The 22,384-nt window shown below is 39.4% G+C and overlaps 1 non-coding gene across 1 annotated transcript; it reads left to right on the forward strand.

The window, feature by feature from the left end:
- The first annotated feature begins 19,172 nt into the window (after positions 1–19,172).
- On the forward strand, positions 19,173–19,260 carry LOC112133271 (small nucleolar RNA SNORA5). Its single transcript, XR_002914941.1, has one exon. It is a non-coding gene; the product is annotated as a small nucleolar RNA SNORA5 (small nucleolar RNA).
- The last annotated feature ends 3,124 nt before the right edge of the window (positions 19,261–22,384 follow it).

A 22,384-nucleotide genomic window follows, 5' to 3' on the forward strand; every position in this document is an offset into this window, starting at 1 on the left:
ACATTTTTGCTCTCTACAAATTCCCCAGTCTGTGGTATTTCATTATAGCAGCACCAAATAGACTAAGACAATGCCTATAAAAGCTTTTATTTCCTTAGAGAATAGAAAGTTTATATACTCTTCTAATATTGTATTTCCTAAGTGATTGTGGGTCAGTTAAAGACCCAGCAGAAGACAGACAGAACATATCATAGAGAAGGGTTCAGTATAGGTCCTATTTACAAAGGTGGTGTCAGACTGAAGGGCAATCAACAAGGATGGTGGAACTGGGGAAAATGCTAGTAGTAGGAGAAGACCTCATGACAGTAGTCACAGTCTTTGATGTGATAGGCCAAATGGAATACTGCAAAGCAATAAAATGTAATGAACTATTGATAGACTCAACAACATAGATACATCTCAAAATAATTATGTTGAACCAAAGAGTTCATACTCTATGATTCCATTTATATTAAATTCTAATGAAGGTAAAACTAATCCATAGTGACAGAAATCAGATCAGTTGTTGCCTGGGGCTGGGGAGATAGGGACTTGTGGCAAGAAACAAGTAGAAAACATTTTATGGTAATAGAAAGCTTTCTTTCTTGATTGTGGCAGTGGTTACATTTGTCAAAAGTCATCAAACGGTACAAGTAAAATGGATTTTACTGCATGCAAATAAATTAGTTAATAACAATTAAGAAGCCACCTCCAACAAGTAGTTCAGAAAATAAAAACCAGAGGTACAAGCTGCCAGTGTCCTTCCCTCCTGCTCTCTATTCTCTTGCTTCTATCTCTCATGGCTATCCCACCTGGAAGCCAGATGTGTTTTGAGGCAGGCTTTTAAGATCAGCCTTTCAGAGCCCAGAGCAGAGTAGAGAGTAGATCTGTAGGAGCCAGTGGAGAATGTCCTTCAGATTGTTTCCATGCAGTGTGAGTCCCTTAACAAACCACTGGGAGAAAATGATTAGGTAGGAAAGTACCTCCTGGTTAACAGACTTGCAAATAGGACAATTGACAACATAGGTCAAATTGATTGAGGACCCTGTCTATACTAGGAAAGTGCAGTGTGATATTGCAGAAAAATAATGCATGATGTATCCCTCTCTTTCCTCTCAACACACCTAGAAAGAAAAATCTGGATGCTGGCAGTTTGAAACTACTTTCTCAGGTGGTTATGTGCCCAACTGCAGAACCTTCTGCCTGAGAGTCCCAAGGGACCTGCTGAGCACAGCCATGCTCATCTTTCTGGATGTCAGTATCAAAGGTTAGGGCCTACTTTACACAGCCTTGTGTCCCACAGTGACTCATTAGGTGTCTGTAATCCCTTTATATGCATTTATTTAATATTTTATTTGTCTGCTGTCACCAAGTTAGAAGAATTGATATTTGAATTCAATAGATGACTGAAATGTGACATAATATATATTTCTCAAGCCCAAATAAGGACATTTTTTAAAAGTTATGGAACATTTCCAAGTTTAGGGAAATAAAATTCGAAACATAATTTTAGCATTTTTGGAAACATTTAGTTTAATAAGAATACTTACCCACTTCTATAAAATAGTGATGCATACATTGATGCTATTGGGAAATACAGGTCTTCCTTTCTCTTTATCAAATGGCCTCAGATTGCTACTTTTTTTTCTTCTTTTTTTTATTATTATACTTTAAGTTTTAGGGTACATGTGCAGAACTTGCAGGTTTGTTACATACGTATACATGTGCCATGTTGGTGTGCTGCACCCATTAACTCCTCATTTAGCATTAGGTATATCTCCTAATGCTATCCCTCCCCTCTCCCCCCACCCCACAACAGTCCCCGGTGTGTGATGTTCCCCTTCCTGGGTCCATGTGTTCTCATTGTTCAATTCCCACCTATGAGTGAGAACATGCCGTGTTTGGTTGTTTGTCCTTGCGATAGTTTGCTGAGAATGATGGTTTCCAGCTTCATCCATGTCCCTACAAAGGACATAAACTCATCATTTTTTATGGCTGCATAGTATTCCATGGTATATATGTGCCACATTTTCTTAATCCAATCTATCGTTGTTGGACATTTGGATTGGTTCCAAGTCTTTGCTATTGTGAATAGTGCCGCAATAGACATATGTGTGCATGTGTCTTTATAGCAGCATGATTTATAATTCTTTGGGTATATACCCAGTAATGGGATGGCTGGGTCAAATGGTATTTCTAGTTCTAGATCCCTGAGGAATTGCCTCACTGACTTCCACAATGGTTGAACTAGTTTCCAGTCCCACCAACAGTGTCAAAATGTTCCTATTTCTCCACATCCTCTCCAGCACCTGTTGTTTCCTAACTTTTTAATGATCACCATTCTAACTGGTGTGAGATGGTATCTCATTGTGGTTTTGATTTGCATTTCTCTGATGGCCAGTGATGATGAGCATTTTTTCATGTGTTTTTTGGCTGCATAAATGTCTTCTTTTGAGAAGTGTCTGTTCATATCCTTCACCCACTTTTTGATGGGGTTGTTTGTTTTTTTCTTGTAAATTTGTTGGAGTTCATTGTAGATTCTGGATATTAGCCCTTTGTCAGATGAGTAGGTTGCAAAAATATTCTCCCATTCTGTAGGTTGCCTGTTCACTCTGATGGTGGTTTCTTTTGCTGCGCAGAAGCTCTTTAGTTTAATTAGATCCGATTTGTCAATTTTGGCTTTTGTTGCCATTGCTTTTGGTTTTTTAGACATGAAGTCCTTGCTCATGCCTATGTCCTGAATGGTAATGCCTAGGTTTTCTTCTAGGGTTTTTATGGTTTTAGGTCTAACATGTAAGTCTTTAATCCATCTTGAATTAATTTTTGTATAAGGTGTAAGGAAGGGATCCAGTTTCAGCTTTCTACATATGGCTAGCTAGTTTTCCCAGCACCATTTATTAAATGGGGAATCCTTTCCCCATTGCTTGTTTTTCTCAGGTTTGTCAAAGATCAGATAGTTGTAGATATGCGGCATTATTTCTGAGGGCTCTGTTCTGTTTCATTGGTCTACATCTCTGTTTTGGTACCAGTACCATGCTGTTTTGGTTACTGTAGCCTTGTAGTATAGTTTGAAGTCAGGTAGCATGATGCCTCCAGCTTTGTTCTTTTGGCTTAGGATTGACTTGGCAATGCGGGCTCTTTTTTGGTTCCATATGCACTTTAAAGTAGTTTTTTCCAATTCTGTGAAGAAAGTCATTGGTAGCTTGATGGGGATGGCACTGAATCTATAAATTACCTTGGGCAGTATGGCCATTTTCACGATATTGATTCTTCCTACCCATGAGCATGGAATGTTCTTCCATTTGTTTGTATCCTCTTTTATTTCATTGAGCAGTGGTTTGTAGTTCTCCTTGAAGAGGTCCTTCACATCCCTTGTAAGTTGGATTCCTAGGTATTTTATTCTCTTTGAAGCAATTGTGAATGGGAGTTCACTCATGATTTGGCTCTCTGTTTGTCTGTTATTGGTGTATAAGAATGCTTGTGATGTTTGCACATTGATTTTGTATCCTGAGACGTTGCTGAAGTTGCTTATCAGCTGAATGAGATTTTGGGCTGAGACAGTGGGGTTTTCTAGATATACAATCATGTCATCTGCAAACAGGGACAATTTCACTTCCTCTTTTCCTAATTGAATGCCCTTTATTTGCTTCTCCCGCCTGATTGTCCTGGCCAGAACTTCTAACACTATGTTGAATAGGAGTGGTGAGAGAGGGCATCCCTGCTTGTGCCAGTTTTCAAAGGGAATGCTTCTAGTTTTTGTCCATTCAGTATGATACTGGATGTGGGTTTGTCATAGATAGCTCTTATTATTTTGAGATACGTCCCATCAATATCTAATTTATTGAGAGATTTTAGCATGAAGGGTTGTTGAATTTTGTCAAAGGCCTTTTCTGAGTCTATTGAGATAACCATGTGGTTTTTGTCTTTGGTTCTGTTTATATGCTGGATTACATTTATTGATTTTCATATGTTGAACTAGCCTTGCATCCCAGGGATGAAGCCCACTTGATCATGGTGGATAAGCTTTTTGATGTGCTGCTGGATTTGGTTTGCCAGTATTTTACTGAGGATTTTTGCATCAATGTTTATCAAGGATATTGGTCTAAAATTCTCTTTTTTTATTATGTCTCTGCCCGGCTTTGGCATCAGGATGATGCTGGCCTCATAAAATGAGTTAGGGAGGATTCCCTCTTTTTCTATTGATTGGAATAATTTCAGAAGGAATGATACCAACTCCTCCTTGTACCTCTGGTAGAATTTGGCTGTGAATCCATCTGGTCCTGGACTTTTTTTGGTTGGTAAGCTATTAATTATTGCCTCAATTTCAGAGCCTGTTATTGGTCTGTTCAGAGATTCAACTTATTCCTGGTTTAGTCTTGGGAGAGTGTATGTGTCGAGGAATTTATCCATTTCTTCTAGATTTTCTAGTTTATTTGCGTAGAGGTGTTTATAGTATTCTCTGATGGTAGTTTGTATTTCTGTGGGATCGTTGGTGATATCCCCTTCATCATTTTTTATTTGTGTCTGTTTGATTCTTCTCTCTTTTCTTCTTTATTAGTCTTGCTAGCGGTCTATCAATTTTGTTGATCTTTTCAAAAAACCAGCTCCTGGATTCATTGATTTTTTGAAGAGTTTTTTATGTCTCTATTTCCTTCAGTTCTGCTCTGATCTTAGTTATTTCTTGCCTTCTGCTAGCTTTTGAATGTGTTTGCTCTTGCTTTTCTAGTTCTTTTAGTTGTGATGTTAGAGTGTCAATTTTGGATCTTTCCTGCTTTCTCTTGTGGGCATTTAGTGCTATAAATTTCCCTCTACACACTGCTTTGAATGTGTCCCAGAGATTCTGGTATGTTGTGTCTTGGTTCTCACTGGTTTCAAAGAACATCTTTATTTCTGCCTTCATTTCGTTATGTACCCAGTAGTCATTCAGGAGCAGGTTCTTCAGTTTCCATGTAGTTGAGCGGTTTTGAGTGAGTTTCTTAATCTTGAGTTCTCATTTGATTGCACTGTAGTCTGAGAGACAGTTTGTTATAATTTCTGTTCTTTTACATTTGCTGAGGAGTGCTTTACTTCCAACTATGTGGTCAATTTTGGAATAGGTGTGGTGTGGTGCTGAAAAGAATGTATATTCTATTGATTTGGGGTGGAGAGTTCTGTAGATGTCTATTAGGTCCGCTTGGTGCAGAGCTGAGTTCAATTCCTGGATATCCTTGTTAACTTTCTGTCTCGTTGATCTGTCTAATGTTGACAGTGGGGTGTTAAAGTCTCCCATTATTATTGTGTGGGAGTCTAAGTCTCTTTGTAGGTCACTAAGGACTTTCTTTATGAATCTGAGTGCTCTTGTATTGGGTGCATATGTATTTAGGATAGTTAGTTCTTCTTGTTGAATTGATCCCTTTACCATTATGTAATGGCCTTCTTTGTCTCTTTTGATCTTTGTTGGTTTAAAGTCTGTTTTATCTGAGACTAGGATTGCAACCCCTGCCTTTTTTTTGCTTTCCATTTGCTTGGTAGATCTTCCTCCATCCCTTTATTTTGAGCCTATGTGTGTCTCTACACATGAGGTGGGTTTCCTGAATACAGCACACTGATGGGTCTTGACTCTTTATCCAATTTGCCAGTCTGTGTCTTTTAATTGGAGCATTTAGCCCATTTACATTTAAGGTTAATATTGTTATGTGTGAATTTGATCTTGTCATTATGATGTTAGCTGGTTATTTTGCTCATTAGTTGGTGCAGTTTCTTCCTAGCCTTGATGGTCTTTACAATTTGGTATGTTTTTGCAGTGGCTGGTATCGGTTGTTCCTTTCCATGTTTAGTGCTTACTTTAGGAGCTCTTTTAGGGCAGGCCTGGTGGTGACAAAATCTCTCAGCATTTGCTTGTCTGTAAAGTATTTTATTTCTTCTTCACTTATGAAGCTTAGTTTGGCTGGATATGAAATTCTGGGTTGAAAATTCTTTTCTTTAAGAATGTTGAATATTGGCCCCCCTCTTTTCTGGCTTGTAGAGTTTCTGCTGAGAGATCAGCTGTTAGTCTGATGGGCTTCCCTTTGTAGGTAACCTGACCTTTCTCTCTGGCTGCCCTTAACATTTTTTCCTTCATTTCAACTTTGGTGAATCTGACAATTATGTGTCTTGGAGTTGCTCTTCTCGAGGAGTATCTTGGTGGCATTTTCTGTATTTCCTGAATTTGAATGTTGGCCTGCCTTGCTAGATTGGGGAAGTTCTGGATATTATCCTGCAGAGTGTTTTCCAACTTGGTTCCATTCTCCCCATCACTTTCAGGTACAACAATTAGACGTAGATTTGGTCTTTTCAGTAGTCCCATATTTCTTGGAGGCTTTGTTCATTTCTTTTTATTCTTTTTTCTCTAAACTTCTCTTCACGCTTCATTTCATTCATTTCGTCTTCCATCGCTGATACCCTTTCTTCCAGTTGATCTCATCGGTTACTGAGGCTTATGCATTTGTCACGTGGTTCTCGTGCCGTGGTTTTCAGCTCCATCAGGTCCTTTAAGGACTTCTCTGAATTGGTTATTCTAGTTATCCATTCGTCTAATTTTTTTTCAAAGTTTTTAACTTCTTTGCCATTGGTTTCAACTTCCTCCTTTAGCTCAGAGTAGTTTGATCTTCTGAAGCCTTCCTCTCTCAACTCGTCAAAGTCATTCTCCGTCCAGCTTTATTCCGTTGCTGGTGGGGAGCTGCGTTCCTTTGGAGGAGGAGAGGCACTCTGATTTTTAGAGTTTCCAGTTTTTCTGCTCTGTTTTTTCCCCATCTTTGTGGTTTTATCTACCTTTGGTCTTTGATGATGGTGACGTATAGATGGATTTTTGGTGTGGATGTCCTTTCTGTTTGTTAGTTTTCCTTCTAACAGTCAGGACCCTCAGCTACAGGTCTGTTGGAGTTTACTGGAGGTCCACTCCAGACCCTGTTTGCCTGGGTATCAGCAGTGGTGGCTGCAGAACAGCAGATATTGGTGAACCACAAATGTTGCTGCCTGATCGTTCCTCTGGAAGTTTTGTCTCAGAGGAGTACCCGGCCGTGTGAGGTGTCAGTCCGCCCCTACGGGGGGGTGCCTCCCAGTTGGCTACTCAGGGGTCAGGGACCCACTTGAGGAGGCAGTCTGCCAGTTCTCAGATCTCAAGCTGCGTGCTGGGAGAACCACTACTCTCTTCAAAGCTGTTAGACGGGGACATTTAAGTCTGCAGAGGTTATTGCTGTCTTTTGTTTGTCTGTGCCCTGCCCCCAGAGGTGGAGCCTACAGAGGCAGGCAGGCCTCCTTGAGCTGTGGTGGGCTCCACCCAGTTCCAGCTTCCCGGCCGTTGTTTACCTACTCAAGCCTGAGCAATGGCGGGCGCCCCTCCCCCAGCCTCACTGCCACCTTGCAGTTTGATCTCAGACTGCTGTGCTAGCAATGAGCGAGGCTCCATGGGCATAGGTCCCTCTGAGCCAGGTGTGGGATATAATCTCCTGGTGTGCCGTTTGTGAAGCCCGTTGGAAAAGTGCAGTATTAGGGTGGGAGTGACCCAATTTTCCAGGTGCTGTCTGTCACCCCTTTCTTTGAGTAGGAAAGGTAATTTCCTGACCCCTTGTACTTCCTGGGTGAGGTGATACCTCGCCCTGCTTCGGCTCATGCACGGTGAGCTGCACCCACTGTCCTGCAACCACTGTCTGGCACTCCCCCAGTGAGATGAACCTGGTACCTCAGTTGGAAATGCAGAAATCACCCATCTTCTGCGTCGCTCATGCTGGGAGCTGTAGACTGGAACTGTTCCTATTCGGCCATCTTGGCTCCACCCCCCAGATTGCTACTTTTTAAGGCTTTTGCCAATTATGTTTCTTCTGTTAGACTATTGCTTCTCTTTACTTTCAGCTTGTCTGACTATGCGGCTGTTTGAGCCTAAGCAAGAGAGGACGGGAAAATCAAATTCCCATCTTTGTTAGAATTGTGTGTAAACTGAAGGTACATGGGCACCAAAAGACTGAAACATACAAGTTTTGATGAATAAACTTTGTAACACTGATTTTGCCTTTTACTAGTTTTTTAAAAAAGGTTTTCAGATAAGCTTTGGATTTTTAAAGCCCCCTTCAGTTATATATTTCTATATTTTCATTTCATTCCATACCATTTCTCAGGTTTACAAGTTTCTTATATTTATTATCTGTTTTATGAATTAATTAGTGTTTTAAGTTTACATTTCTCAAACTATAAATGATTCTTGTTTCCATATGTGTTTAGGGGATATGGAGAAAAAGTCTGTGACCTATGCATATTGGAATTCATTTTATAGGTTTGGTTACAGTCATGGTCAGTCAGGAATTCTTGCCCGTAGCCTTCCATTCTTCTACCCTAAATTACTTACTTTTCTGTGGGATCCTCATAGTTGACCTTACCTGCATTTTCCTATTTGATGATTCCATTTTTGGAGGCATGGTAAATGAGACCATAAATATTACTTAGTTTCTTTGGATTAGTAATTTGCAAGCTGGGGTAGAAATCCTTAACAAAGTCAGTATCATGATGCCTATTTTCCTGTTGAAGAAATTAAGGACTTGAAGAGATTTACCCACTCCCTTGGGTCTCTTTGTCAGTAGAGAGCCAGGACTTATATACAGGTTTTTCTGGCTTGATCCTCTTTTAAAAATAATTATCAGGTTTATATTAAGTTCTCTTTTACCCTGAACTTGATGCAGGCCACATGAATCATATGGAGACAACCATGAAAATAAGAAAATTGAGTGTGTGTCCTCTAGATTGGAAGCTCCATTTTGGAGTTGGACACTATCACATTCATTTCCTGACACATAGTGTCATCACAAAAAGTTACTTGACTAAAATATCACTGATTTCTATACTTATGTTTCTATAGTTTTAGATTGCAAAATAAAATCAAAGAAGGTACTTTGCTAAGTTTCTAAATTTATACGTCTTAATTATCTGTAAGGAACCAGAAGATATTTATTTGATCATGCTAAGAATATTTATTGAGCAACTACTCAGTGCTCTACATCAGTTTTCTGTTGCTATGTAAGAAATTATCTCCAAACTTAGGGGCTTAAGAGAAGTTCATTATCTCAGAATCTAGGAATGTATTCACTAGGCACACATGGCTCAGTGCCTCTCACATGACTGCCATCAAGGTGTCCTTCAGAGCTGCATTCTTCTCAAGGTTCAAGTCAGGGAGGATCATGTTCTCTTGACATAAGGCCTGAGGCCTAGCTGGATGTTGATTGGAGACCTCAGTCCCATGTCATATGGGCCTCTCCTGAGGGCTGCCCAATGTAGCAGCTTGCCTTCCCTAGAGGAAGGGTGGACAGGGAGAATGCAGAAGATAGGAGTCACAGAGTTTTGTTGTAAACTAATATTGGAAGTGACATAACATCACTTCTTCCCCATTCCATTTTTTAAAATCAAGTTACTACGTTCAGCCCACATTCAATAGAAGATAACAAAAGTCGGGAATATCAGGCAGTGGGGAGTATTGAGAGCTATCTGAGAAGCTGCCTACCAAAGTCAGTCCCACTCAGTTGACAAGTATTTGATGACTGAGGACCAACTGTGTACCTAGAATTGATAAGGAGATTTTTGCGTGGCAGTGATGAGTTGGCTGTATGGCAGCTGAAAGATGGCTGAGAGTTATTTTCTCTGCAAGGAGATTGCAATGGGGCTGAGGAGATAGTCAATAACCAAGAGAAATAGTTAATATAAGGCTGTATGTAATTCTTTATTTTAAAAAAGTGGATCTTACCCTCAAGGGGTTTCTTATTACAGATGGGGCATGTTTTGGAATACCTATGATTTAAACTAGAAAAATCACAAGTCCTGCAAGAAAGAGATTGTGTAGCAGTGCAGAGAAAGGAAAGATGTCTGGGAAATTAAGACACTAGTTAAAACTAAATATTTACCTAAGAAGCCAATCATAATTTTTAGGTTTCAAAAAAAGCCTTCCTTATTACTTTCATAAATTGTAATTCATTAATTACTTACTATGCCCTATCCCCTCTCCCCATGTGCGGCACACCATGCAAAATATTACAAACAGAATCTTCTTTTATTCACATAATAACCTTAATGTTAGTTGTTATTCCCAAATGTGCATATAAGTTAACTGAGATTCTGGTATGCAGACTGGTTTGCTCAATGGTACTCTTGAGATCTAAGTTTGTAATGCCATGTTGCAAGACCATATCATCCATTCTTTTTTTTTTCCTTTAATTTATTCAATAAATATTTACTGAGGAATAACCATGTTCCAGGACCTAATTAAGGTCTTGGAGATACAGAGATGAACAAGGCAGAAAAAGACCCTGATGTCTTCTGGTTTATATTCCAGTGGGAGAGGAATAGGTAGACAATTAAAAAGTGAATAAGCCAGAAAAACAGAGGGAAAAGTGATTTATCTGTTTTCTCTTATTGGAATATAAACTTGAGAACAAAGATGATGTTTGTCTTTTTGGCATTATATGCCCAAGTGCCTGGAAGAGCTTTCAGTACAGAGCAGGAGCCCAATCAATACTTTCAATTGACCAAGAATAAAATAGCAAGTAACAGAAAGTACCAAATAGAAAGAGAAATGATGATGTGACACAGGGGGACTGATGAATTACTTCGGATTAGGTAATCAGGGAGAGCCTCATTGAAGAGACTGGCATTTGAACCAAGGTCTGAAGGACTAGAAGAAGCCAACCATGCAAATATCTGGATAAATAACACCCCAGACTCAAATGAACAGTTAGTGCAAAGGCCCTGAGGTGAGAATAGGCTTAATGGTCTTTAGCCAAAAAGAAAAGAGTTAGTGTCCTGAAGGATGGGGAGTTAGGAGAATAGGAGATAAAGCCAAAGAAATAAACAGGACAATGTCACGTGTGTCCTAGCAGGCCATTAGGATGAGTATAGATTTTATTTTAAATGTGATGAAAACCACTGGAAGGTTTTAAACAGAAAGTCAGGAAACTAACACAATCTTTTGTAGTAGCTCAGGAAAAATGTAGTAGAGGCTTAAACTAAGGGGTAGGGATGGAAATTGAAGGAAAGGGTCAATGTTACTCATTGATGAACTACTTATTAATGGTTTGGATGTGAGGAGGTGTGTGTGTGTGTGTGTGTGTGTGTGTGTGTGTGTGTAAGGGAACTGGCAAGTCAAGGATGACTGTTAACTTTCTGACCTTGTTTTTTTGGACAGAGTGGTGACATTTCCTTAGATGAGGGAGGCTGGGACCAAAGTCTGTATTAGCTTTCTAGAGCTATATTAACAAAGTAGCACAAACGATGTGGCTTAAACAACAGAATTTATTCTCATAATTCTGGAGGCTAGAAGTCTGAGATCTAGCTGTCTGTTGCTAGGATTGATGCCCTCTGAGGGCTGTGAGAGAGAATCTGCTTCATGCCTGCTATGGTTTGAATGGATCCTTTCCAAAATTGAGGGGCTGCCAATGTGACAGTATTTATTTATTTTATTTACTTGTTTTTTTTTTTGAGACAGAGTCTCGCTCTGTCGCCCAGGCTGGAGTGCAGTGGTGCAATAGCAGCTCACTGCAAGCTCTGCCTCCCGAGTTCACGCCATTCTCTCGCCTCAGCCTAATTTTTTGTATTTTTAGTAGAGACGGGGTTTCACCATGTTAGCCAGGATGGTCTCTATCTCCAGACCTTGTGATCCACCCGCCTCAGCCTCCCAAAGTGCTGGGATTACAGGTGTGAGCCACCGCGCCCGGCCGCCAATGTGACAGTATTAAGAGGTGAGGCTTTTAAGAGCTGATGAGGCCCTGAGGGCTCATCTCTTGTGAATGCAATTAAGTCCCTTACGGTAGAGGCTTCACACAGCATTCAGTCTCATGCAACTTCTGCCACGTGAGCACACAACACTCCTCCCCTCCGGAGGAGCTGCCCTCACCAGATGATTGAACCTGCTGGTTCCTTAATCTTGGACTTCCCAGCCTCCAGAATGGTGAGAAATAGATTTCTGTTCTTCATAAATTACTGAGACTCGTATTCTGTTACAGAAGCACAAGTGGACTAGGACACTGCCTCTTTCCTAGGTTCTGGTGGTAGCTGGAAATCCATGCCCCCCTTGGCTTGTAGATGCATCGCCCCATTTCTGCCTTCATCTCTACCTGGTGCTCTTCCTATGTCAGCAGGTTGAGTGGGGAGGGGAGCTCACAGTTTTTCTTTTGGTCATTTAAAATAAGATTTGACTGTTAGACTCAAAGCAGTGATATCAGTTACTGTAGGAGAGCAGAGAAAAAAGAGGCAGATCACAGCTGGGAAGGTTTCATGGAGAAGGGGCTAAGGATGGATAGAGCTTTGGCACCATCAAATGTCAGGCTCCTCTGAGACTCCCAAGCCATTTGGATAAGTAAATGGATAAACAAATGTGTTGTAACTACAGAGAAGCATTTATTGTTTTTCTCTTCACAGAAGGGAAGATTACCAAGAAATTATTACTTGTTATTCTGATCAGTAACTTTCACCATTTCCAGACGGAGCTGACAGCTACCCAGTAGGGAATGCTGAGTTAGAAATATCCCTTGCTTCCCAGTAAAAGAATTTCTCTTTCTGTGTCTGCTAAGACAGCAGGTCTCTACTGCTGTTGGTTTAGTCTTGCCTGTGCCCTGAAATATAAAATGAAGATAATGGGGAAAACAAAATCACTGGATTGGAAATGACTCTTACTTCTACCTCGGCATGATTAGATATGATTTTAGGAATCTGCAAAAAATTCTAGTCTGGCCGTGTAGCTTCCTTTATTAAAGACCTTTACTTGCTTCCCACTGCTTTTAGGCATGAGACTCCAATCCTAAACTTTGCCAAGAAGAGCTTGCATGTGTTGGCTTGGCCTAATTCTCTCTTCTCTGCATTCCAGTCTCAGTGGCCTTTCTTTATTTCTCATCCGACTTCCTAACACAACTTGCTCCCTTTTGACTTAAGAACTTTGTATGTATGACAAGCACCTCCCTTGTAAACTTGAGCTTTTTTCCCCCCCCTCCCTCTTCAATCTTGTTTTTTATTCATCCTCCAGGTGACTGAAGTGCCTAAGCTTTTAGGGGGCATCAAAACCTATTCCATCCTTGTCACTTGGTATTCCCCACTTGTTTGCTGCTTCTTTCTGTAATGACTGTCAAAGGAATAAGTAGGTTTTGATGGTGAATCTTTTGTCAACTACGGAATTTTATGATATTCTCTGCATCACCACTAGGGGGAGGGCTGCCCAAGTTTTATGGTTCAGAGCTTTGCTTACAGCTTACCTGATGGAATGAAGTCCAAAAGAAGAAAGTTAAGGACAGACGTCCAGCCACAGTGGGGAAGCCGGAGGGGAAGGCAGTGTTAGTGCTGGAGCATTAAATAAGTAAAATAACACAGGACAAAAAATTAAAGGAATGGTCACTGGTGATTACAGGTGTTAGAAACATAGCATTAGTTGTTTAAAAATGGATAATAAATGCCCTTGAGAGAAGACATCTTTGCAAAGGGTACTGCTAGAAGCTTTGGTGAGTGGGGACTCTTTATTTACTATTTCTTTTTTGTTGTTGTTTGTTTATTTTATTTTATTTTATTTTTTTGAGATGGAGTCTTGCTCTGTCGCCAGGCTGGAGTGCAGTGGCACAAACCTCACTGCAATCTCCACCTCCCGGGTTCAAGCGATTCTCCTGCCTCAGCCTCCCCAGTAGCTGGGACTAGAGGCACCCACCACCACGCCCGGCTAATTTTTGTATTTTTAGTAGAGACGGGGTTTCACCATGTTGGCCAGGATGGTCTCAATCTCCTGACCTCGTGATCCACCCGCCTCGGCCTCCCAAAATGCTGGGATTACAGACGTGAGCCACTGTGCCCAGCTTATTTACTATTTCTTGTTCCCTCTCTGCCCCACTAGAGGAAACTGAAGAGAATCATGTAGAAAATTCAACTGGGAATTATGTAAGACTTTTAATAGAACTGATTCTTGGTGGAGGTGGAGGGCAGGAGAACGTAATAGGGCAAGAGGCTGGTGGTGAAGAGCTTGGACTCTAGTGCTGGAATCTTTGCATTTGACTCCCAGCTCTATTATCAATTAGTTGGGTTACCTTGGATAAGTTACGTTACTTCTCTATACCTTAGTTTTCTCATCTCTAAATTGAAAATAATATTAGTCCTTAGAGAGTTATTGAGAGAAGCAATAACAGCTGAAAACGTCATGCTTATTATGTATCAGACATTATTTTAAGCACTTTTTATCTGAATCCTTTAGTCCTCACATCAACCCTATGAAACAGGGGTCATTGTTATTATTACTATCTCTATCTTACAGCTGAAGAAAAGGGGGCATAGAGGAGTTAGAAATTTGCTAAGGTCACACAGCTAGATGTGACAGAGCCAGGATTCAAGCCCATCAGGTACTTAGTGCCTGGTTTAACTTAGGTACTCAACACACATTAGACATTATTCTGCAATTTCCTGGGTAATCGCTGCCTAGCTGTAGTTGGTGGTTCAACAGTCAGGCATCTATTTTTCATCATCTCACTTTGTGTAAGAGGATGTAGGGAGGGGGTGAAGCCTGGCAGAGGAGAAACCACCCAATGCTTGGCAGGTGCAGCTTCATGACTGGTTTGTCATGCTTTGTGAGAGGATTCTGGAATGTTTGGGATATGAGCAGTACTATTTCAGAGTCCACTTGTATGGCCAGCCTGAGGAAACTGAGGCTTCCTATTTTTGTGTAAAACATACCATTGTTGCTCCACTTCCATGAGGCCTGAGAGGATCACAGTGCTGTCTTGGCACCCCCAAGCCCCTCAGCTAACAGTCTGGGGAGGATGGAACTAGGTTCCATCTTGAGCCCCTGGGTGGATATCTTTGTTCTCACTGAGAACTCTGGAGACAACAATGTGCAGAAGCTGTTTAAAGGAATAGGATTTCAACCAGCATGCTGAAGGGAAACAAGAAAACCCTTTATGAGAACATGTCACCCACCCTGGGGACCTCTAGAAATAGAGAATTTAGAATTGGGAAACCAGGAGACTGTTAACATGTGGGTGAGATCAACAGGCATCCAAGAGTGACTGCCCTCAAAGGGAACACATTCAAACAGGCTATTAGGCCTTGGGTAATAGGAGAAATATGGATCTATTTCCTTCCAATTAAGCTATTCTCTCTATTTTATGAAAGGGATATGCCTGATATATTGTATAGTATTTATTCCCTGGGATGTCCACCTCATATCCCTCATATGCACCAAAGTTTGTCTTCTTGCACCAAAGTTTGATTGATTTGAGAGGTGGAAGCTATAGACAGATACCAAGTTGTAATTCAAGTTGAATTTATGGCTCAATATTTACACAAAATAGTAGTCAACACAGGTTTTGAAAACATATTCTCTTAGGAGTGTTCCTGATGCTGTTCTATGGAATTTACTATATAAATAAAGAACAAAAATCAATGTTATTAAAAATCAATATTTTAGTTATTTAACTTACTGGTGTGTCCATCATTTAGAAACAGAAGCATATGCTTGGAACCTATATGTATCCTCAGTATGGGCATCTGTGTTACCTCCTAGAGTGAGGACAGGTCGGCATCTGCCTATCTGGTTTTATATGATGTCCAGAATCCTGCAGGTTGTAGATGGATGCTCTGTTGATATTCTTTGAAGATAACGAGGCCAGTGATTTCTTTCCAATCACTCACTAGAGAGTACATTTGGAAAATATATCTAACTCTCCCAAAAACAAATGACCCCATGAGATGGGAAAGACTGAGATTCCTCTGCTAGAGACATGGATCAGAAGGACACATAACCAGCTTCAGAGGGTAGAGGGATGTCAACATGTACTTGGTTGCCACAAAGTAATGTTATTTCTATCAAATTTATTCTGGTCTGGTCAAGATTAATATATTTATAGTCACTGTTTCATTGGCATACTAAAGATGTAGGGCAGCAAACAATAATTTCTCTCCCCTTCTTTTTGTCCCCTTTCCAGAACAACAATTGGTTCTGGAATGTGACAAAGATGCGGCAGGATTGTATAAAACATGGTAGGAGTTAGCTGCTACAGCGAGGGTTTGTGAATATTCTATCAGATTGAGAAAACTTTACCTGTGAAGTTGCTTCCAAATATGCATCAGTCCCTGGTGTGATACAATGGCTCACTGCTATTGAGGGTAGATAAACTGGAAATGATGCCCCCATGTTTGAAAAGCTTTAATACAGGTATATGCAGAATTATTCGTAAGGATGGATGAGAAATGCTGGTAGTTTCATTGAGCCTTCCCAGAGCAAAAATTTCCCATAACAATTTTTAAAGCAATAAAACTCAAAGCTTAAGTATAAATAATACCTAACATGTACTGAGGGCTTACATCTGTGCAAGTAGACAAGTGAATCTAAGAAGTGAGCCAAACAACTCAGCATCTGCAGTAGACTAATGTTTGTGTCCCCCTCAAATTCACGTGTTAACTCTTAACCCACAAGGTAATGGTGTTAGGGGATAGGGCCTTAGGAATTAAATGGGATTAGTGTCCTTCTTATAAAAGGGACTGTAGAAAGCTTCCTCCTCCCTTCTGCTGTGTGAAGACCAGTGAGAAGACAGCTGTCTGTGAACCAGGCAGCAGGCCTTCACCAGACACTGACTCTGCTGGCACCTTGATCTTGGACTTCCACCCCCAGAACTATGATAAATAAACTTTTGTTGTTTATAAGTCACCCAGTCTATGGTGTTCTGTTATATAGCAGCCTGAACAGACTAAGATAGTATCTTTGTTGTTTTGAGTTGTACAACATTAGGCAGGCTGGGTTGGCAACTCTGATACTAAGCATTTATTCTTGCATTGGCTGCTGAACATTCAAGCATGAGGAAGAAGGCAAGTTGCTTTTTTCTATACTGAAGTTCTGTTCCAATTAAGCTTGACTATGGGAACATAAGTACAGTTAATACACAGCCAAGAGACTTAAATAAACAGATTATAAAATAGTAATAATAGAATTTTACCATACAAATTTTAATATTGCTTTGCTTTTCCTGATTTTCTTTTTTTTTAAAATGGGGCTTTGTATTTAACATAGTTTGAGCAATTTATTAAAAATAAGTAAGTCTGGGGTTGAGAATAGTATGGTAAAAATTACATTTCATTGGATCTAGACTTTAATGGACAGATACCAGTGTGAAAAACAAAATCAAGTCAAAATATCTCTGGGATAAAATATCCTTCTTTGTAAAATGTGGAGAGCTAGACTAGACCATCTCCAAGGTGCTATTTAGTACTGAATTATATGATTTATAATGTGGGATATATATATATATATATTTGTCAGTTAGGAATTCACCAGAAGTGCTATTATGACTGTTTTGCCTGGACATCTGACATTCCTCAAATGTAACTCACAAGAAGTATCTACACGGCGGTACTGATCCACTGATTAATATACCAGAGGAGCAGTACTAGAAAAGGAACACAGTAGACTTTAATTCACAGCTGAAAGTGCAAATACAGTATCACAGGCAGAGACAATTATGGTTGAGATCCTTAGGAAAACAAACAACAGTTAAAAAACAGTCTGTTAACGCATCAAAGTAGACATTGCTGGGAGAAAAAAATCATATTAGCATATATACACTGGCATCTTAAAAGTGGCTGGAGAGAAGAGAGAGTAAAAGAAAAGGAAACATAAAGGGAGAGATAATAGGGTGAGAAGAAAATGGGAAGGAACAAAGTCATGAAGGGAAGGAGGGTGCAGATGGACGTTGTTGTGACTAAGAGAATGAGTGGCTTTTGAATCCATGAATTTGATGCTCAGCTCTGTTGATATATTCCTAATTGTGTGACTTTGGGCAGTTTCTTTTTTCTCTGAGCCTGAGTTTTCTCATTCATAAAGTGTGTCTAATAATACCTTGTGTCTATTTTCTTACCTCATTGCAATGTTATAAGATGACACAGATAAGCACTTCACTAAGCGCCTGGTCACATCTCTACAGGCTTTAGCTGTTATTAGTATTGCTGTTGTTGTTGTTGTGAGGATTAAATGTAAAATGAATCTGAAATTCTTAAGCAATTTCTGGCGCCTGGTAAGCAGAAAGTGGTAGCAAAAAACATTGATTGATAATATATTAATAATAACCTGTATTTATTAAGCACTACAACCTGGCAAGGTTGGATTATGACATCCACTTTATGGGTGAAAAAAACTGAGGCATAAAAGTTAACTGACCCACAGCCATACTGCTGGGAAAGTATGTGTTCAAAGATGTTATTCTGCGTAGCTAGACATGTGAATGTTCTGTTTCCTGCAACATTGCCAGGTACCATTTTTGGCTCATCGATATTTAATAGTTTATTTATTTATAGTCTATAATAACCTTGTGAGGTGAGTATTCTGCTTTTCTTCTATAGAAAATCCCAGAAGGATGATTGTATTAGTCTGTTCTCACATTGCTATAAAGAAATACCTGAGACTGGGTAATTTATAAAGAAAAGAGGTTTCGTGGGCTCACGGTTGCACATACTGTACAGAAAGGAAGATGCTGGCATCTAGTTGGCTTCTGGGGAGGCCCTAGGAAACTTACAATCATGATGGAAGGTGAAAGGAAAGCAGGCATGTCTTACATGGCCAGAGCAGGAGCAAAGAGATACGGTGGAGGGAGGTGCTGCACACTTTTAAACAACCAGCTCTCACCGTACCAGGGGGGTAACCCACCCCCATGATCCAATCACCTCCCACCAGGCCCCAACTCCTACATTGGGTATTACAATGCCACATGAGATTTGGGCAGGGATACAGATCCAAACCATATCAATGATCTATCCATAATTCTGATATTTCAATGCCTCCTCTCCACATAGGCATGAGTATTACATACACTATGAAGTATATAACCCTCTGCAGACCAGTATTATTTAATGGAAATATAATGTCAGCCCAAAAGGAGCTGTGTATGTGATTTAAAATTTTCTAGTAGCCATATTAAGAAAGTAAAAAGAAACTAGTGAAATTACTGTTAATAATGTATTTTACTTAACTCAATACAGCCAAAGTATTTTCACTTAAATACACGTTCAATATAAAAATGACTCATGAGATACTTTACATTCCTTATTTTCTTGTGCTTAGTCCTTTAAATTCAGTATGTGTTTTACACTTACAGCTTGTGTCAGTCTAGACTAGCCACATTTCAAGTGCTCACAATTCACACGTGGACAGTGGCACCATGTTGGATTGTGGAGCTTTAGACAATTGCTTTGTCAATTTCAATGCTTCTCCAGCCTATGGAAGGCATTGAAGTTGGAAGCCACAGCAAGATTGTCATAGTATAACAAAAAGGAAAAATGTGATCAAAGATTTCACGAATTAATCCTGTCAATGAAATTTTGAACTGCACTTGCTGACTTATTTTGCCCTTAAAGAAAAAAAAGTGTTTTATTCACTCAGGACAGGACTTTGGTTCTTTTTTTTTTTTTTTTTTTTTGTAACTACATTTAAAAAAAAATGTAGGATTTCATATGGAACAGAAGTAAATATTTAGAATTCATTTACCAGATATTTAGGGAATACAAAATAGGGAGATGGGAGAATGAGAATTGTGAGGATGTCATCAAAACCTTTTATCAGCAAAGCTGTCACTATTTATAGAGACGTAATCTGACAGGCACTACGCTGAGTTTGCTTTGGTTGAGAGCTTCCACTTGTAAGGTGATTTTTATGAACTCGACTCAGAAATTAATGAGAAAAGGCAAGAGACTATATCACATGCTTCTTCCTCTTTTATTTACTGGTCACTGGAACCAGATGTCAGAACTCTTAAATTTGGAGATTTTTAAGTCCCATGATGAACTAGATAATAGTTAAAGTTGACAGTAAGGACTAAAGAGTTTCAAGAAAATGCTAAACATCTGTCATTCAGAAGCCACAGTTATGTAATACTTTACTGGAATGTTTAATAGTTCCAGAGAGCAGCAGTGGTTACCTAACAGCACCTTCCAAAAAACCTGAACAATAACCAGCTCCGTTTTTATGTTCATAGGTCAAGCAACCAAAATACATGTTTGTGCCTGAATTGTATGTAACAATCTTAGGTGTATACACTTGTATAGGTTAGTTCCTTATTTTATATCCCTTGCTTGACTTTTTTTCATCTACACTATTGCTTTATCAAACTCTCCTTATTTTTATTATAATTCTAGAACAATTAGAAATAGTAGTAATTAAATTGCTGAAATCTGCCTGTGTAAAGTCAAATAAGAACATTTCAATTCTATCAGTATGGGTGTTAATTATTTTAGGCAAGCTGTCATTGAGGCTTTCTAAAGTGGATTTTGTTCTTGCAGTCAAGAACATTGCTTAGTGCAGAATTAATTAATCATTATAAATATAAAACCTGCAGTATCAGCTCCTATGTTCAGAAAGGTTTCAAGAGGCAAGGTTGAAAGAGTCAACAGGCTGCTAAAGGGAATCTTATCATACACCCTCACCCCCAATCTGATAAAAGGACAATTAAACTATGTACTCCATCTTTCCATAGGCCCTTACTTCAAGTACCAGTTCAAAAATTGGAAGTGAATACTTTTTACAACACAAAGGATTTTTTTTTCCTTTTATGGAATATCTTTTTTAAAGAGATTTTTAAAAGTAAGATTACAAGGAAATGGCTGAAAATTGAAATTTGCTTTGGCTAAAGGAAGATCTTCAAACAAAACAAAACAACAAAACAATTTTATTCTCATAGGACTATGATGAATAGAACATGTTTTCAGTGGGCTCTGAATTTTCCCAAATACCCAGTAGCTACTTAAGAAATATTCTATACAATGGCCGTAATAATTGTATTCCTCACAATAAGGCTCACAGTCATTTTGCTGCAGGAGAAAAAGCTCACTTTCTGCATCATGTTCTAACTGTTTTTTAAAATAATGGCTCTATGATATTGTTTCATTTCTCTGCCCTACAGTGAAAGCTAAATTCTACCAAATTAAACTGGAATACATTGACCAAAACACAGAGATCATAACTACACAGGTAAAGAAACATGTTGGCATAGTGATCTAGATAACAATATTAACGAACATTAATTAACTGACTACATGATAGCCACTCCAGATGCTTAAATATTATTGCTTAGGATAAATGCTTTGTATATAATTATCTCATTTGTCTTTACCACTCAGAGGCGAAGGGTGTTCCTCAATATAGAAACATTTGCATAAATTTTTATATTACATTGCTAATATTTCAAAGTTTTAAAACTGTCTGTTTAGGCCTGACTCAGTGGCTGACACCTGTAATCCCAGCACTTTTGGAAGTTGAGATGAGGGCATTGCTTGAGTCCAAGAACTCTAGACAAGCCTGGGCAACATCACAAGATGCTGTTTCTACAAAAATAAAATATTAGCTGGGGATGGTGGGGCACACCTGCCGTCCTAGCTACTTGGGAAGCTGACGCAGGAGGATTGCTTGAGCTCAGGAGTTTGAGGCTACGGTGAGCTACGATTACATCACTGCAATCCATCCAGGGAGACAGAGTGAGACCCTTTCTCAAAAACAACAACAATCCAACTGAACCAAAACAAAACAATTTTTTTAAAGTACCTTTATTTACAAATATGTGAGCATTTGATCTTCACAAGGTACTCTCCTAAGAACAGGACAATATGCACTGCATCTCAAACTTGAATGTATGCATAACAACTCAATCTTCTTGTCACACTGCAGATTCTAACTCAGTAGGTCTGGGTGGGGCCTGAGATTCCACATTTCTAGCAGCCTCCCTCGTGATATCCACATGGCTGGCTTGAGTACCACACTTTGAAAACAAGGACAGAGTCTATAGCTAGAGCAGTTTTGATAATAAAGGTCAAAGGACCATGGCATGATTGTTCTGGAAAGCTAATTAGTCACTGCATCTTTGGGAAAGAGGCCAAAGACTAGCAGTTGAGTTGGGCCTTGAATAATGACTAAAAATAAGTGTGTGTTGGGAGTTGCTTAGTATGTTCTTACTGGTTAATGAGTTGGTAGAAAAGATGTAGAATGTGTTCGTGTTGTAAACCACATTGGGATATCTACAGGGTGTTCGGCTCTCTCGGAAGAGGATCACCAGGGATCTGTTTGTTTTATTAGGATCCACACCTGCATCTGATGTGGCCTTCCAGTTCCTTCTTCAGTAATGGTAACAGGAGCATCTACCTACATTTGGGCAGGTGGTGACTGAAAAGTGTGATACCATCTGTGCCATACAGAGCATGAACTATGCAAGCACCCACAATTTTTTAGTTTATTTAAAAATACATCATTTTAAGATTAGCAGCACTATAGTTATATATCTAATGAGATTTTATTTGATTTGGCATCCAGTTTTTAAAAACCTATCTTTTAAAAATTTATTATACTTTAAGTTCTAGGATATGAAATATATATCCTATATATATACGTGTATATATACATATATAATATACA

Source organism: Pongo abelii, chromosome 3, assembly GCF_028885655.2.
Source record: "Pongo abelii isolate AG06213 chromosome 3, NHGRI_mPonAbe1-v2.0_pri, whole genome shotgun sequence".
NCBI lineage: Eukaryota > Metazoa > Chordata > Mammalia > Primates > Hominidae > Pongo > Pongo abelii.